Consider the following 16,560-nt stretch of genomic DNA (forward strand, 5'->3'; position numbering starts at 1 on the left):
AAACACTTGAACCGTGGCCCATGATGGGAACAAACATGGCCGGTTATGGTCCTTCCTAGCATGTAGTAATGTGTTGGTGGTGAAGACCACCGAGGCATGCCTGTTTTGTTGGGGTACATTCTATTGTGTTTTTTTTTTTTTGTGTGTGTGTGTGATAAACATTTGAATAATCTAAAGAACCATTCCTTCAATTGAAAGGTTTTATGGATATTAAATGTTCTTCATGGAACCATAGTTATTTTTAGGAGCGTTAGTTGGAAAAGACTTGTCTGAAACAGTTTTTGTTTCACAGCCTGCCTTGTCTGATTTCGTTTTCCATGCTGTGCTTGTGGAGGATGCATTTTGTATATCCTCTTTGGTTTATTGGTCATACTTGAATTTCATGTGACTGTTCAGTTCCTGGGCTTACATAAAAAAAGACGCCATGTTTTTCTCACTTTGCATATGTAAGAGATAGCTATTTGTGTTAAGAAGGGCCTACTCTTTTGTGGCCAGAAGTGATCGTCCCATCCCCCCACACTGGGATGTTTTTCATCTCCAGTTGTGTAACAAGATGGTAATTGATGTATCCAAGGCTTTGAGGTGGTCAATCACACTCTCCTAGAGTTTTGTGGGTTTTCCCAAATTGGCTGTCACACCGAAAACACAAAGATTAGGATTAAACGTCACAAAAAGATAGCATTGACCAGGCTGGAAACATCTAGACATCAGTAATCTGTAATCATAACAACTATGTGCAGAGTATCTGTCCTAATCCTTTGGTTCATAGAAAATGGAGAGCGTGAGAGAGAGAAGAAAAGCTTCTATAAACCCCCGTTACACATGCCATGGCTTTGAGGGTAGCCTGAGGTGAAAGAAATCAAACATTTAGTGAAGCGTCTCCTGCAGAGGAACTAAAGACTACAGCAAGGAACAGAATGTTTTCATAGTCTTTTGTTACACTCAGGGAAACCTGTTTGAGCTAGATTACTTTAAAGTACACAGACGCCAAGTTTAATATTTGAACACGGCCTGTCCATGTTTGTAGCACCCTTTTCGTCACCTATTTAGATTCGAATATGTCTAATTAGGTTGTGTTCGATGTTTCCAAACATCCTCCTTGTCATCTCTAGTGAATGACTGTGCTCTCTTGCTCTTTTTAAATGATTTGTGAAGGCTGTGTGTTTTAATGTTCTCGTTATTATACATCTGAGTGCTGGGCCTTCATTTGCAGAATGTGGGTGTATGATTAACTGTGTCATCCTTCTCCCTTAACAACTGCTTGCCTCTTTGCTTGAGCAGTGGAGAATGGCTGCTAAATGTTTAATGCCTAAGCGCACAGTGACATTTAGCCTTTGTGTTTTCTTTGCAAAAAAAAAAAAAAAGGTGGTGTTCGTTCTTTTGCGTTAAATAGAATTAGCCACATCGCAAAGATGCGCTATGTGTGTTATCCTCCACGTTAAAAGCATCAAGCGGGCGACGCTGATCAAAGGCGGTTTGGCAGGGCTGACGGAGGGGTTTCTTCATAGAGTGTGTTGTAGCGGATCAGTTGGTGTGCGGTGGCTGCTGAATGTTTGACGGGGCTTGGGCAGGCATGTTATTTAATCTGCTCGCATGATGGAACTGGCTGGTGTTATGCCGCACGTCTTTTCTCCTCCGTTTGCCGAGAGAGGCCTTAACGGTGGTACATCCGGGCTGAGCTATGCAATGTTATGCTTTTCAGGTTGGGCTTTGTCTCTGCAAACTTGTAGGTAGACTCTCCTTTGTTTACAAGAATGTGTTGGCACTTTCCCCTTGATAATAGATACAGTAACTACAGGCGCCTGCCTGTAGCCCTAGTGACAAAGAGACCTGACACTGTCAAACTATAAACAGCTCAAGCAGCTGAGTCGTCTGAATGCTTCTGTAGCAGCAAGTACTAAGAGCAGATTGATATCTGTCTGGTAATAGGCTCGTCTTTGTTTGACTCATTCCTCAGACTTCACGGGAACACGGTATGATGTTTCAGCAGCACTCTCTTTGTCTTATTTGTTGTTCATTCCTCTGTTTATTTTGCACATGCCAGAAGGTAGTTTGATCTGTAGTTGTTGAAGTTAATCTGATAAACCTGGATGGCTCCATTTATGCATTAAACATTATAAACAAATAAATGTAAACCTGAGGAGCGCGGACGTTAAAAGGAGTCCTTTTAAAGATGTCTGACAACTTTTGACAACATTTAAGCTTTTCCCTTTGCTGTGATGCTTAAATAAAAATTGTAATTGCACCTGGACTAACTATTCTAAATTTGATGTCATCAGTTCTTGTGTCACATGGGTGCTTACAATGTTTTAAAATGGAATTGCAAGCGATATTTCAGAGCAGTGGTGGAGAGGAAGAATATCAGTCAGAAATGACTTTAGTCTTTTCATCACTGAATATTGCTCACCAGTCGTATAGACAGATTTGATGTAACTTTTTTGCATTCATTCTATCTTGTCTATTAAAATAAATCACCCTCTTTCATTTTATGGAAAAGCTGCCTAATACCACTCTGCTTGAGATCTCTCTTTGTGCATCTGAAGAAAGGAAATATTGTTGAAATAGCTGTACCGTAAATGACATAGTCCGTAAATGACAATTTTCAGTTTTGAGAAAACAATTCTTAAAGTAGTTTTTTACTATAGGATGAAAACCTAAGGCGTTCAATCTAAAACCCAACTCCTCTCTAGGAGAAGCTTTGTAGCCAGTTTATAGCTACTAGGTGAGAGCGTGAAGAGCAGAATCTAATTTCTGACTTCAAAACTATCACAAAGCTGTGACTAATTGTGGTGGGTGGACAAGAATTCAAGATCACCACATTACAGTCATATTACACTGTTAGTAAGCGCCAATTGAACTGAATCTATTCTATAAACTAAACCCACTATTGTTAGCTGAGGAGATACATGGGAAGTCTGGAGAAATAAGCCAAGACAAGTCATCTGTATTCAGAAGGCAGGCATGTTGGTTTTCCTTCAGTAGAATTGTTAATTTAAAAGTATTTCATTTCATAATGGACTAATCAGCTCTTTTGAGGCAGATAGCGATTTCCTTGTAGCTATAGCTGTTCCCGGGGCAGGGGATTAGTTGGATTTCGTTTTTCCAGGTGTGGAGTTGTCTTTTTGTGACACAATATGCATATTGTTCTGTACAAACTAGGCTCCCTGTTGTTGAATAATGCTAGCTTTGATGGATCAAGCTATATCTCTCTGAGATCAAAAAAACCGTTAGTGCAATCTTGCTGCTGGCAGAATAAAATGGCACTCTAGACTTTCACTCCTTGACTCTTCCTGATAATGTATAAATAGTTTCATTTTCAAGTAGTTGAATGCAGGCTATTTAAATGTGTGTGTCCAGAAACATTTGTGGCTGCAAAAATAATTACCTTATCTAGAGAAAAAAATGAGTGCTTGAGGGAAAACGTTAAGAATCAAGTTATATGCATGTAATGAAACGCCATATGATGACAATCATGCAGCCTTACTTGGTTGGCAGATCATAGGAAAAATGTGGTATTTCAGTGTTACAGAACCATGTTTGTGCCCTATCCCTCAACATCTCACATCCCTTTGGAATGTTCCATGGAAAGTCACCTTGAACACAGCTGACAGAATGGCCGAGGTGTGAACCTGTGAGTACTTTTGAGGGTAGGGTTACGTTCCAGTCGTGCCTAGTTTGATTCTATTCAGATGTCTCTGCTTTGTGCTTTACAGACAAGGCAGCAGAAGCTCTGAAAATTCTCTTCTTGGCTCATGGATGTTGTTCACATGCTTTTGTTGGAGAGCCATTGAGCTCATGGGGCCTCCATCAGTGGTGCTTTAGTTGCTCCAGTATATAGATTAATGTTTAAAAGTTTGGAGTTAAAAAGATTTTTCTTGTTTTAAAAGATATTTTTTTTTAACTGATTGTTTGTTCCTTTTAATGCAAATGACCTGGTGCTCCCGCCTCCCTTTTCAGAAGAGGGTGGAGCTTCAAGATCTCATGCTCCGGCAAAACAGGATCACTGTTGATTGTGCTGTATAGTAAACACTCGTTTATGAATTAAACAGACAGGATCACGGCGCAATAAAAATAACGACATTGCTGGTCTCATGTTGCCTTCATGTGCTGTTGCATTATGATCTTGACATATTTAAGCGGTCAACTTCACATTGCTTTCTTATGCCATTTTTAACTACCACATTCCTATTTATGATCATTCTGGTAGCACATGAAGGCAGCATAATTGAAAACAGGCAGAGACAATGGTAGCTTTAGTGCCAAGAAGCGCTTTTGGAAAACAAAAATGACATGATGCTTATTTTGTGACCCTTGTTTGTGAGGCAGTCCAGCGTAAAATAAGCACTAACATATAGGACTTTGGTTTATCTTTTTTTGTTTTTTTTGTGACATTCTCTACGAAATAGTATCTTGTACATTGTGTTATTGTACATTGTATCTCCAGACTGCTGCTTCTCACATTTAGGGCGGGGTCTATCCTAATAGGGCAGAGAGGGTCACAAATGGGCCCTTTTCCTAGTATGACTTCATAATTGGGAGAAATCTGAACCCACTCATTCGGAGAGACTGTTTATGATTCGTTGGGATTAAAAAAAAAGAAAAAAAAGAAAAAAAAATTATTGGATTTTTACCATTATATCCTGGTTGTTTTCACACACTGCGGCCACACAACTGTTCAAACACCTCATAAAAGTGACTTTTGCATAATAGGTCACCTTTTAAAGAATCCTGAAATTCACAAAAATATAAATACGGTTGTTTTCAACACTGATAATGATTAGAGGTGTTTCTTGAGTGCAAAATAAGCATTTTAGAATGATTTCTGAAGGATCATGTGACTAAAGCTTTGTCATTACAAGAATTATTTACATTTTAAAATATTCAAATAGAAAAAGAATGTAGTATTTCATAATATAAATGTGTAATGTTGTCAAAAAATGTTGATACCAGCATTTCCCGCTAGCATTTTGAGCAGATTCTAATACTAATTTAAAATTTGAGTACTGACTTCAGTACTTCTGACAACACTATCACTGTGGTTTATGGTAAGAGACTTCTTTTATAAATGTTAAGTCTTGAATGTATTGGATTGCTTTGCAATAATTTGATAACCAGTATGTCTGTCATGCATTTGTGCGCGTGCATCTATACTCCTGTAAAGTGCAAGCAAAGTAAAATAAAAGACACCGCCTAATTAAAACAGATATTATAGCGATCATCTTTGTCCTGTTTTTGACTTAATTACTCAAGGTATTTTACACATTTTTGTTGGCATACCCCTGTCTTTATCTCCAACTTGAAGTAGGCCAGCCTCAGTACAGGGGTCAATAGCGAGGCCTGAAGGGAATTGTGACTGACTTGTTTGACATCAAAAGATCAGTTCCCTGAAGCAGCCTAATTAACCTTTTTACAAGAATTTCTTGTGCTTGTTTTCTATTTATAATGTGTTGTTTGCTAACCTTTCATCTGAAATCTGCCATGCTCCATTACGTTTTGAAAACAGCTGCTGAAAGAGCAATAAACAAATGGAATTATTTTCAAAATAGCCTCTGTTTTCTGCCACAATATTATCATATGAAAGAATCATCATTGGAATTGCTTAGGAACAGAAATGAGTAACTTGAACATGGGCCCTTCACTTCTCATTACAGTGTTTGTTTTTGCCGAAAGACAAATGGCCTGTGTTTTAAATTAGGTGATTGAGATGTTGTGCTTAGACATCTTGAGTTTCTTGTTTTGATCTGCGTTTATGTTTCTAGGAGGTGAACAAAGCGGCTCGCGGGTCTTGCCACCTGCAAACCATTTTCACTTTTAGTCACCCAAGATGAAAAATAGAAACGGGTGACATGCTTGAAACTTTCAAAGGCACTGTTTGACATGCTTGTACTTTCAGATCTTATTTTGGTGAGTAAACATTTAATGCAAGTGTATCACAGCTTTATTTATGCATTAAATCTGCTGTTGGCTCTGAATTATACATTAGCCAATTAATAATGCATCAGCCTCCATTCCTCAATGATTACCGGCCAAGATACTAATGGCAAGTTTGCTGATGATATCCTCGTGGATTGTTCTGGCTAGGTTAGTTTCTACTCCTGAAGATATTTTCTGCTACTATTGTGAATAAATGCAATTTGAGTACTGGACATCTCACTGGGTGTTTTTTGTTTTGTTTTGTTTATGTTATCTCCTGAGGTTGAATGCCCCATCAATAGAATGGATGTAGGTATGGATTTTCTCGCGTTACCCTAGTGAGGGAGGGCTAGAATTATGAACAGTTTGTCACTTTTAAGAGGCTTCGCACAATTATTGAAGGGTGGCATTTTTCCTTTTAACTTGACCTCTGTTTTAACCTGTGTTACTGGGCCAGTGTCATAAGAGCTACTGACAACTTTGATTTGATCCACTTCATTTGTCATCTCATGCTCAGGAATAATTACAACAGTGGCAGGCTGCGCCCTAGGGAGTGCTCAAGCTTATGACCTTTTTGTTCCCTTAAACATGAGCCAGAGACAAAGGCGCAGAAGAGCGGGAGTTGTGATTAGGAAAATAATGGCTCTGACAAGTTAGAGATTAAATTGTAAACAGGCCCCGAGACATATCAATACTTGCTGAGGTAATTGATTTTGCTACCGCAGTTCCACTGGCCGTGACCGGCTGTTAATGGCGCATTAATAAACGGGGAATTTCAGATCGAGGTTAAAACCTCACCGTACCCTGAGACCTTTGCTGTTTGTTTACCCTTGTCGAAGCGAGCTGTGTATTTGTCATAGGCTTTCACATCATCTTTGATTACAATAAATCGATGAGACCTGAATGGTAACATTTGAAGATGACAAGCTTGTTGTGCTCTGTGTCATTGGAAGGACAAAGAGGAGCGGAGGGGGGTGGAAACACAAACTGTGGTCATAGAATCAGCTCAATGCTCCTGTTCTTCATCAGGGTGAAGTGGTTCCATCAGAGCGGGAGGGAAATTATACTCTATTGTGGCAATACACCACAATCCCACTCCAGTCGCCATTAAGTGGAGCAGAGCTATTGAATATTTGCATTCCCACCTGATAGCCCCAACTTTCTCTCAGGGATAGCATGGTGATTGCATCCATTTGGAGATATTTGAAACTCTTATCCTTATCAGATTTTGTTTGGTTGTGTTTACGTGAATCTTTAAGTGTAGATTCTATTGTATTTACTGTAGTGGAAAAAGTCTGTATGTGTCTCTGCACATCAGCGCCACGGGGTCATGCAGAATCATGGCTGCCGCAGGGTCACAGTGCAGTTCACCGCCGGGCTGGTGTTAGTCATCTGTGTGACACATCAATTAAATACAACATGATCTCTCCATTCATTTCAAAACTGGATTACACTGGTCGGACTGCTCTACAATACACTACAGCCGTTCTTCTGGTTTAACACCGACATTATGAAAGTAATACAATAGTGCTTGCCTAATAGTAGTTTTAGTTCACAGTGCAGTAACTAAGTACACACAGATGTAAATGATGATGTGATGAGAGGATGGGTCGAGCTGTGTGAATGTTTAATGTAATGTTTTTCTATAGTGTTCTAAAATTGTGAGTGTGTGTGTGTATATATATATATATATATATATATATATATATATATATATATATATATATATATATATATATATATATATATATATATATATATATATATATATATATATATAAATATAATTCCACTTTGGAAAAATATTCTATTGTATATAATATTTTGTGTTTTTATATAATTTATTCATTTATTTATGCTGGCTAAATAGTTATTACATTATTAATGCAATGCTATATACATTTAAAAGCTGTTTTTCTGTCATCTGGTGTGGATGGAAGTGCAGTTGGCTGTGCCTGAACTTGGATATTCACTTAACGTTTATTAGATCTCTTTTCTTGTGTTGTGAAGAGTTCCCAGTCCATATGTAGTGTCCATTTGGAATTTAACCTGTCTGATTTGAGCTTCCATTCCTCTGGCAGGCCGTTCCCTACTGAGCTCTAAAAAATATGTTTTTGTTGACCATCCAAGAATACCTGCGAAGTACCATAGGTCAGCCCTAGAAGCTTTTTGAAGCATGCAGAGTCCACTAGAGAGGTATTCACACCCAACATCAACCACCCACAAAGGCTGAGGCATGAAATCTTTTCATCATTATATGCTTTAATATGCCAAATTCAACCCAAGCCAAACACTCACACAAGCAGCAGCAAGCAGAAGTGCTGCTTAAATTTGTTTGATTTTCTACAAACACCATTTCCATATTTGGAAAAGCTAAGTCTCCTATTTTGTTTTAGTCTGAGTTATAATGTGGTGTGTCGGTGATACAAAGAGCTCTGGGATGCTGTAATTCCCCTAGCCCTCCCCCTTTAACCTTCTCCACAAAGGAAGGATTCTTCTTCAAATCAAGTTATTTCATACCTTTGGTTTTTAAAAAAAGATTTCTCTGCTGATAAAACCAGCAGAGCGTCTTTCCTTTGGGAATGTGGGCACTGTTTCGGTCCTGTCTTGTGCCGATTAAAGGAGCACTTGTAGATAATCCATTCAAATACAAATCTCTGTTGCATATTGGGGGAAATAGAGGGTTGGAAATGGGTGGAGGGGTTGAAAAATTTTGATTCCTAAGTGCTTATCACCTCAGTACAATCCGCCACTCCAAAAGGATAAATATTTAATGACTGGGAAGCTGAAATAGAGCCCTATCAAGACTGGGTAGAAATGGATCTGCTATTTATACGTTATACAGCACGTTAGACATCCCAAGGTTATTAGTGTATATGCTGTATGTGTTTGTCTTTCTGAGAATCACCTTGTATATTCTTAAGCACTGGCTTGTAAAATGACTGCAGCCTGAATTTAAGTGTTTTAAGATTATCCTAATATTTTTCTGATTCCTTAAACAATTTGTAGATGAACAAAGCTCAAAGTCTTGAGTGTTTCGGACTAGTGAATACATAATCTTGTGATTTTTCACACTCCCAGTTGCTAGAATAGTTGATGATTAAAGTTGTTGGAGTCTGCAACTGTACAGTTTTGCAACTGTAGCACAGATTCACCAGGGATCTATTAAAGAAACCATGGATACATTCAATTTCCACTTGTATAAAATTCAACTAGTTGAGTAATGGAATTGTATGGAGATCATGAGGAATGTTTTGGAGAGCAGCAGTGTATTGACAGTATCGTCACTATTTTACAGGTCAGTCAAATGTCATTGGAAGTGAAGAGGTGCAGCCGTTGGCTCTTGAGCCAAGTTGTAAAAGGATCTTTCTCACGTTGTTTATACTCGCAATGATTTGGGCCATTTTAGTATAATCGAACAGGTTCCAAAAAAGCTCGCCGTATGAACACAATGGATTACATTGTGGACAGAATGTTTCCATTGTGGAGTGCAACTCTCTCAGGCACTTCTGAACGGCTGGATTAGATTACCAACCCCTTTTCATGGCCGGTTTAGATGACCGCTGATCAATGGTGCTCTTAGCTTCAAATCTAATTTGTTTTTGGGTTCACTTGGTAATGCTGATCACAGATTATTCCTCTGTAAAATTAATCGGGTTACTGATGTATTTTTTCAGATCGTTAAGATTCTCATAGACAATTACTGTGATGCCACATTCATTATTGAATTTTAGATGTGCTGTTGCTGCAGTGGGTTAGAGATGTACAGCATGCGATGGCTCCACAGATCTTTGCTGAACAGCTCATTAAGATGGTTCTCTTGGTAGCAAAGGGTAGATCCTCATCAAATTATGTGTTTTTTGTTGTTTTTCAGAAGATAAGACCGAGTGCAAACAAAAATGGGTATGTTGGACTTTACTAATAATTAGCTGCGGGAAACAACTTTTTTTTGTTGCTTTGTATCAAAAGTGATCTCTGATTTTAAGTCTGAATGTTCCATAGTCCCCACATTCTCTGTCATACTGTTAGAATGGACGCCGGGTAAAAGGGAGACTATTTAATAGGGATGCTTTAATCTGTATCGGACTGCCTATATTTATCAGCAGATTTTATGCACTGAGCTGTATAATGTCTGTTGCATAATCCTAGCACTGCTGTCTGCACTTTAATGCTAATCAAACAACAAAAGACAAAAGATTGCACACTATTCTTGACTAAATAACTTTTGTAACTTTCATAAGTGTAGTTGACCTCATCTGAATGATGACCAAAACTTTACTAATGTTTTAGCAAGTTTATTGCGTCCTTATTGACTCCAAAAAAATCATTAAGAGCTAAACAAAACCCAGCAAAACAGTGCACATTAATATCTCTGTTGCATTATAATCAACATGCATCGAATTACACAAAACACTTATTACAAATAACAGTAAACAAATATATACAGAACTCATGCCTTTTCGGGGTTGCTTAATAAGCTGACAAACTTTAAATCCGAAGAACTGCATGTGATGAATAAGGAGTCATATGTAATAATGAATAAGGAGTCATATGTAATTAATTTAGACCGTGAAATGTTGTTTTACATTTGTTTACTTTATTTCTGTACCTGAAAACTGTTAAACTTACCTAAAAAGCACTTTGTTTAATATGTATCTTTGTTCTGTTGTATTTATATAAGCCTGCGGGATGTTAAATGGATCAATTCCATGTTCATTTGAAATTATTTGATGCAGCAAAAAAAACGGCTAGTATAATTTTTACTTTGCTGATTTAAAACATGATAAAAAATACAATATATTTTGATTGGTATTGACCAATAAGTGTTTGTTAAAATCGGTATCGGCCCCAAATAATCCTATAGGTGCATCCCTACTGGTAAATAGTGTGATACATGAGGGAAACTGGAAATCTGCGTAAAGGAGCGGCTGAAAGAAAGATCGGAAAAGGTCAGGCCACATTTCATTTCAGCAAAGCTTTTTATTAGCTCTGCCCCAGTACGCAGTTTAGACAGTTGCTACAGGAGTCAATGGACTACTCTTTTAGATTGACACGTGTATGCACTTGGATGAATGTGGCTCTGTGCTGAACATGCTTGCTCTGTTTATGAGCTTACCCCCATGCATTTGCAAGCTATTTTAGCTTGGACGCGCACAAACCTTCCCCCTGAGGTTCATTTCTTGCCATGCTGTGGAAGGAATTGTAAAGCTTGCTAAAGAGCACAAAGCCTGTGAATGTGTTGCCGTGATCATTGCACATTGTTAAAACTTGTAAAATGCATTGTAATTTTCAGTCCCTTTATAATATCTGATTTGGCTCTCTTGGTAAATGGAAGCTCTGTGCAAAGAAGTGGCAGGAATTCCTGTTCTCTAATTTGGAAAATTCTTAGTGTTTTTTTATTTTTTTTACTTCCAGCTCTAATAAGGGGTGGTGTTGGCGCAGTGGATAAGATGCATGCCATTGGTCGGAGAGACCTGGGTTCGAATCCACTGGTTGACATCAATGTGTCCCTGAGCAAGACACTTAACCTCTAGTTGCTCCAGAGGCGTGCGACCTCTGACATATATAGCAATTGTAAGTCGCTTTGGATAAAGGCGTCAGCTAAATTAATAAATGTAAATGTAAATGTAATAAAGGGAATTTGTGGCTTTTATTTTCTCAGGATATTTAAAAGTATAGTTCACACAAAAACCTGTGTGGCTGACTCTTCTGTGAAACAAAGAAGATATTCTGAAATGTTTTTTTTTTTTTATACAATTAAAATCTTTACCTTCATGCCATGTGACCCAATACTGTGAACATGCAAATATAGTGTTAAATTATTTATATTTATAAACTTAAAATCTCAGGGGATGCTTAAAGTAAATATTTTAGGTCAAATCACAAAAAAGGTTTGGGATTGGATGTTATCCATCAGCTCTTTACAATAACATAGTATAACCTGGTCCCTCTGTGAAATGGTTTTACTTTAAATGCACTTCCTGGATTAGAAAAGCCACATTGCATGAATGGCAGACCCCCACTCCCCTCGCCCACCTCCCACCAGGCTTTGTTGTAAAACACTGGGGAGTTTTAAGAGTCTGCATTGCGTGAACATACCAAAAAGCAGTCAGCGGTAATCTAATATATTACAGTTGTTTTTCAGAAATGATGAAAAATCATCAGGCTTGTGTTTTCTGGAAGCCTTGCAACACTATCAGTTAGGGATAAAGTCTCCATTTCACACATGAATGCGTTACAAGTTAATCTCCCGCCTGCCACTGTACACCGCTTTAAACACAACCCTGAACCCAGAGAGCAGCGGCCGCCTGTTGTTGAGATGCCTAACCTCTGGTAAACACAAGAATATACTTTTTTTTTTCTAAACAGCTGCTTTTTTATGTCACTGTACGTTTAAAATAAAAAGCATCAAGTCTGGTGTGTGTATAGATTGATAAATACAACTGTCTTCCTGGGAGCTGCATGGCACACTAAAACAGCAGAATGGTAATAGTTCTAGTCAATGCATGTTTTATGAGCTGTCCAGAAAGGAGAGGGAAGCTCTGATCCAGCTTGTTTCAGCAGCGTTTTCATTACCCTCGAGTCACTTCCCCTCCTGCCTGCGGCTCCAAGTCACGGAAACAATCTCAAATCACATTTACAGTACTGCACATTTGGACTCCATACTGCACCAGCAGTAGAGAAAGCTGATTTGATATTCCTCCGAACATTCGTCCTGTCTTAAAGTTGTCCAAGAGGACAAAGATTTGACACTATAGGTGCTCTTGGGCATGCTTTTTTCTGCTTTAAATAAACACCAGTGTTTTGTGTGGCCAGCAGTTGAAATAGGACTAGAGAATTTATATTTATATTTGAGCTCAGCTGCCTAAAATGGAGAGGTGGAGTAACAAAGGTGTTATTTAGACTAAAGCCTCATAAAGACAGTCGGGCCGTGGGTTTGGAGAGGTGGCTCTTCCAGAAACAAAAGCTGTTCCTAATTAGGGGTAATACCGTCCTGTGGTATCTGGGGTGGAGGTGCTTTTTGGCAGAACCGTTACGCGTGTTTTTGAATGCCCGGCCTATTCGCGAGACCATCTGCTGCTGGTTGCCAGTGTTTAGAAAAAAATGCACCGGCAGATAACTAAATAATTTAGTCTGGAAATGGTCTGATGCATTGACCTAATGGCATCGCCGCTGCGACCTCATCATCTTTAACCTTATGTTCTCGAAGAGGAGTTTGAAATAACGTTGCAGCGAGAATAAGAGGTCCTGAACAATAAGCCTGAGTTGAGATCGGTCCTCCGGGCCTTGTGTTTCATGTGATGATTAGTAGTGGTGATGGGGGGTGGGGGGGTGGGGGGTTTGCAGAGCTGAGCCCCCCTCTCGGTGGGTGTCTGTCGGGACCAGTGCTTCCCTGAGACCTCCCTGCTTTCACTGTGAATGAGGCTCAGGCTGAGCTACCATGAGGCTTTTGAACAACTGACTACATTTAGATGTCGTCTTTTAGGGGCCATCTACACAACACCGTTTTCAGCCAAAAATGGAAAACCTTTTATGTGTTATGTCTGTTCATTTACATCACAACAATGTATTTTTGAAAATGGTTTTCAAAGTAAACGTTTCTGTGTAAACACCCAAAATGGGGAACTTTTGAAAACGGTGATGTCATGCGTGCGTATTGTGTGTTAGGTATGTAGACATGCACAGTACGTGTCAATTTTAAAGGCAAATGTGTACAAAACAATGGCGGAGTACATGGTGTTGTTGCTACTCAATAGTTTGCTAATGCTTCTTCAGCATAGTGTGGATTTACTTCACCAATATTATAACCAACAGCGGAGACGCATCACATATAAGCGTCACTTTCCTAAAGTGCCAACTACTGGCCTGGCATACGTAAATACAATGTTTTTTGGTTGTTTTCGAGGATATGTGTAAACATGAATCATTTGGAAAACTGTTATACATGAAACTTAAAAAAACAAAAGCGAAAAGCTTTTCCATTTTTGACTACACCGTTGTTGTGTAAACGTAGCCTTACAGAGATTTTATTTTTTCTCGCAGTGCACCATGCTAACAGTCTTTCTATGTAAGCTATTATGCCGATTGTATTTTGATTGTGGAAGGAAAAAGCCATACAGGCGTTGGTACTACACAATCTGAACCTATTAAACAAGTGAATGGGCTTTTGTAAACCGCTACATTCAGACTGAATTCATTGCATTGTGAATCAAAGCAGGTCAGTGAAGGTGGGCAAGTCTAATATTAATATCCTCTGTATCCTATAGACGGCTGTGCAAAAAATCAAATGTGATTTTCATGCATAACTCATCAGTAAAGGTGCTTCTGTGATTAGTAGTATATCTGCAGAACGTGAGTTCAGATCAGGGTTGCCAGGTTTTCACAACAAAGCCTGCCCAGTAGCTTCTCAAAACTCAAAATTTTTTGGCAGGGTTGTCTTGGTAAAATTTGCATTTTAGGGGCTAACTATCACGCTTTTGGGATTGGGGTTGCTTCGACCCGCGGACATAAAAAACAGCCGCGGACTTGGCAAAACTGGTTCAGGTGGAGCAGCATTTACTACACAGAGCTGCAGTTCACTTACTTATCTGTGAACTACGGCTCTGTGTAGTAAATGCCAACCAGTGTTGCCAAGTCTGCAGTTGTTTTTCATGTCCGCAGCTTGAAGTTACCCCAATCCCAATAGCGCGATAGTTAGCCCCTAAAATGCGAATTTTACCCAAGGTTAATGATTGCATATGCTCAAGTCAATCCAATTCAAGAGCATGTCTGCTGCAGTTCACCAGATTGATGGTTAATGCTATGTTTAGCTCCTTTAAATACATCATCTTCCGAAATGCCTATTGATCGTTGTATATGCATACCCTTGTTGACTTTATTGAATGAGAAATTACATGATTGTTCTTTTTAATATCAGTAGTCAACATACACTTTAGCCACTGGTGGGATATTTTGCAGATAGTTAAAATAGTTAATGCAAAAAGTCATTGTTGTTCCAACGCTGTTGTCTGTCTTCTGCGGAATACAAAATTATTTTTGTCTACACAATGAAATTAATTCTTAAAATATATTTTGTGTTCGGAATATAGAGTGTGAATTAGATTGTGATTCTCCTTGCTTAGCATTTTCCAGTCTTGTTCTCATCAAATTTGCACTCCTCTAGTGCTGATACTCCCTCTAGAAGTGCTCATTGATACACAACCAGGGAAAAAGCACAGTGAATGACTATCCAGACCCCCCCTCACCCCCACCCCCACTCTTCCTGCCACACGGTCAAACTAGCCTGGGAGCCCTCAATGTGGTTTGCACTCTGTTTGTGTCTTACAGTGTGAAATGAAGTTACTCTCAGGCACGATGCTGATAATAGACACGAGCGCTGATGGGGAGCCAGCCCCTCTGGGAATTGTGCAGAGGGAATACATACTCGCACACAACCACTTACTCTCACATGCTCTGATTGCTTGGAGCCTAGCCTTCAGCCTCTGGTTTACTGGCTTCTCAGGGCTCAGATTAGCCCACTGATTTTTTTTATATGTAAATCATCAACATTTATGTAGTTACAGAGGCTACAGAGATGCACAGAATTAATTTACAGCCAGTGTTTGTGCAAGATGACCTCATGAGATCTGAATATGATGGTGTATATATAAAAGTAGATCAGTAGATGTTGATTACTTTTTTTTGTGCAAAAATGCACTTTAAAACGTAAAGTGCATATTTGAAAATATAATGGCTCTTATATTAAATAAGGTCTCTGAGACTCTTTAAGCCTCTATGCATATTGATACCTATGTGTGTATATATATCACAAGTTTGCGATTCGATTTCGATTCAGTATCAATTATTTTGGAGATATGTCAGGTACAGGAGTTAAAATCTACCTGAAGGTCAAAAATTTTGATTTGTATATAAACACTTTATAAAATATACTCAGTTTTTGTAATATTAAGGTTATAAAACTAACTTTAAATTACATACTTATATTTCTACTCTAATTGTAACTGCCGTTAAAGTGGAGGAGATGATCAGTTCAGCTTCATGCTGCTACGTCTAACCGAGAATCTGTTACTCCACATTAAACAGAACCAAAACGCATTTAATTTTTGAATATTGTAATAAAATTGGCAATTTGAAATCTGAGACTTATTCAGATCAAAAGTAACAATCACAAATTTATTGCAATTTATTGGATGGGAGGTGCGTTACAATGTTCAGTTCATTATTTGACAGGCTAGACTAATCAATTCTTGGGATTTATGAATGAATATAGTTTCATAAAAATGAAAATGATTAAAATCGAGAAATGACTTTTTTTTTTTTTTTTACCCAGCTCTAATAAATAAAAATAAATAAATAAATAAAATATTTTATAATCAAATATATTTTAGTGCTGGGCAACAATTATTATTTTTTTAATCACGATTAATCGCTTGATTGTCTGTGATTAATCACAATTAATTGCATTATGCACAAAACTAATATTGAATTCAAAAGTAAAGTAGTGTATTGTGCACTTTTTTTATTTAAAAGTTTTGCTATATGAACAAAAGTGCAATTTGGTTTGCAAACACTTTAAACAAATAAGGTGCTTTTTGACAGCAGTATTCCTTTTACATAGCAGTTAACATATTTCTTATAAAACTTATA

At 38.2% G+C, this 16,560-nt stretch overlaps 1 protein-coding gene across 4 annotated transcripts in view; it reads left to right on the forward strand.

The window, feature by feature from the left end:
- LOC113068401 (arginine-glutamic acid dipeptide repeats protein-like) overlaps window positions 1-16,560 on the forward strand; it is a 144,431-nt gene that overhangs the window by 44,575 nt on the left and 83,296 nt on the right. The gene's annotated exons all lie outside the window — the stretch shown is intronic.

Source organism: Carassius auratus, linkage group LG44F, assembly GCF_003368295.1.
Source record: "Carassius auratus strain Wakin linkage group LG44F, ASM336829v1, whole genome shotgun sequence".
NCBI classification, from domain to species: domain Eukaryota; kingdom Metazoa; phylum Chordata; class Actinopteri; order Cypriniformes; family Cyprinidae; genus Carassius; species Carassius auratus.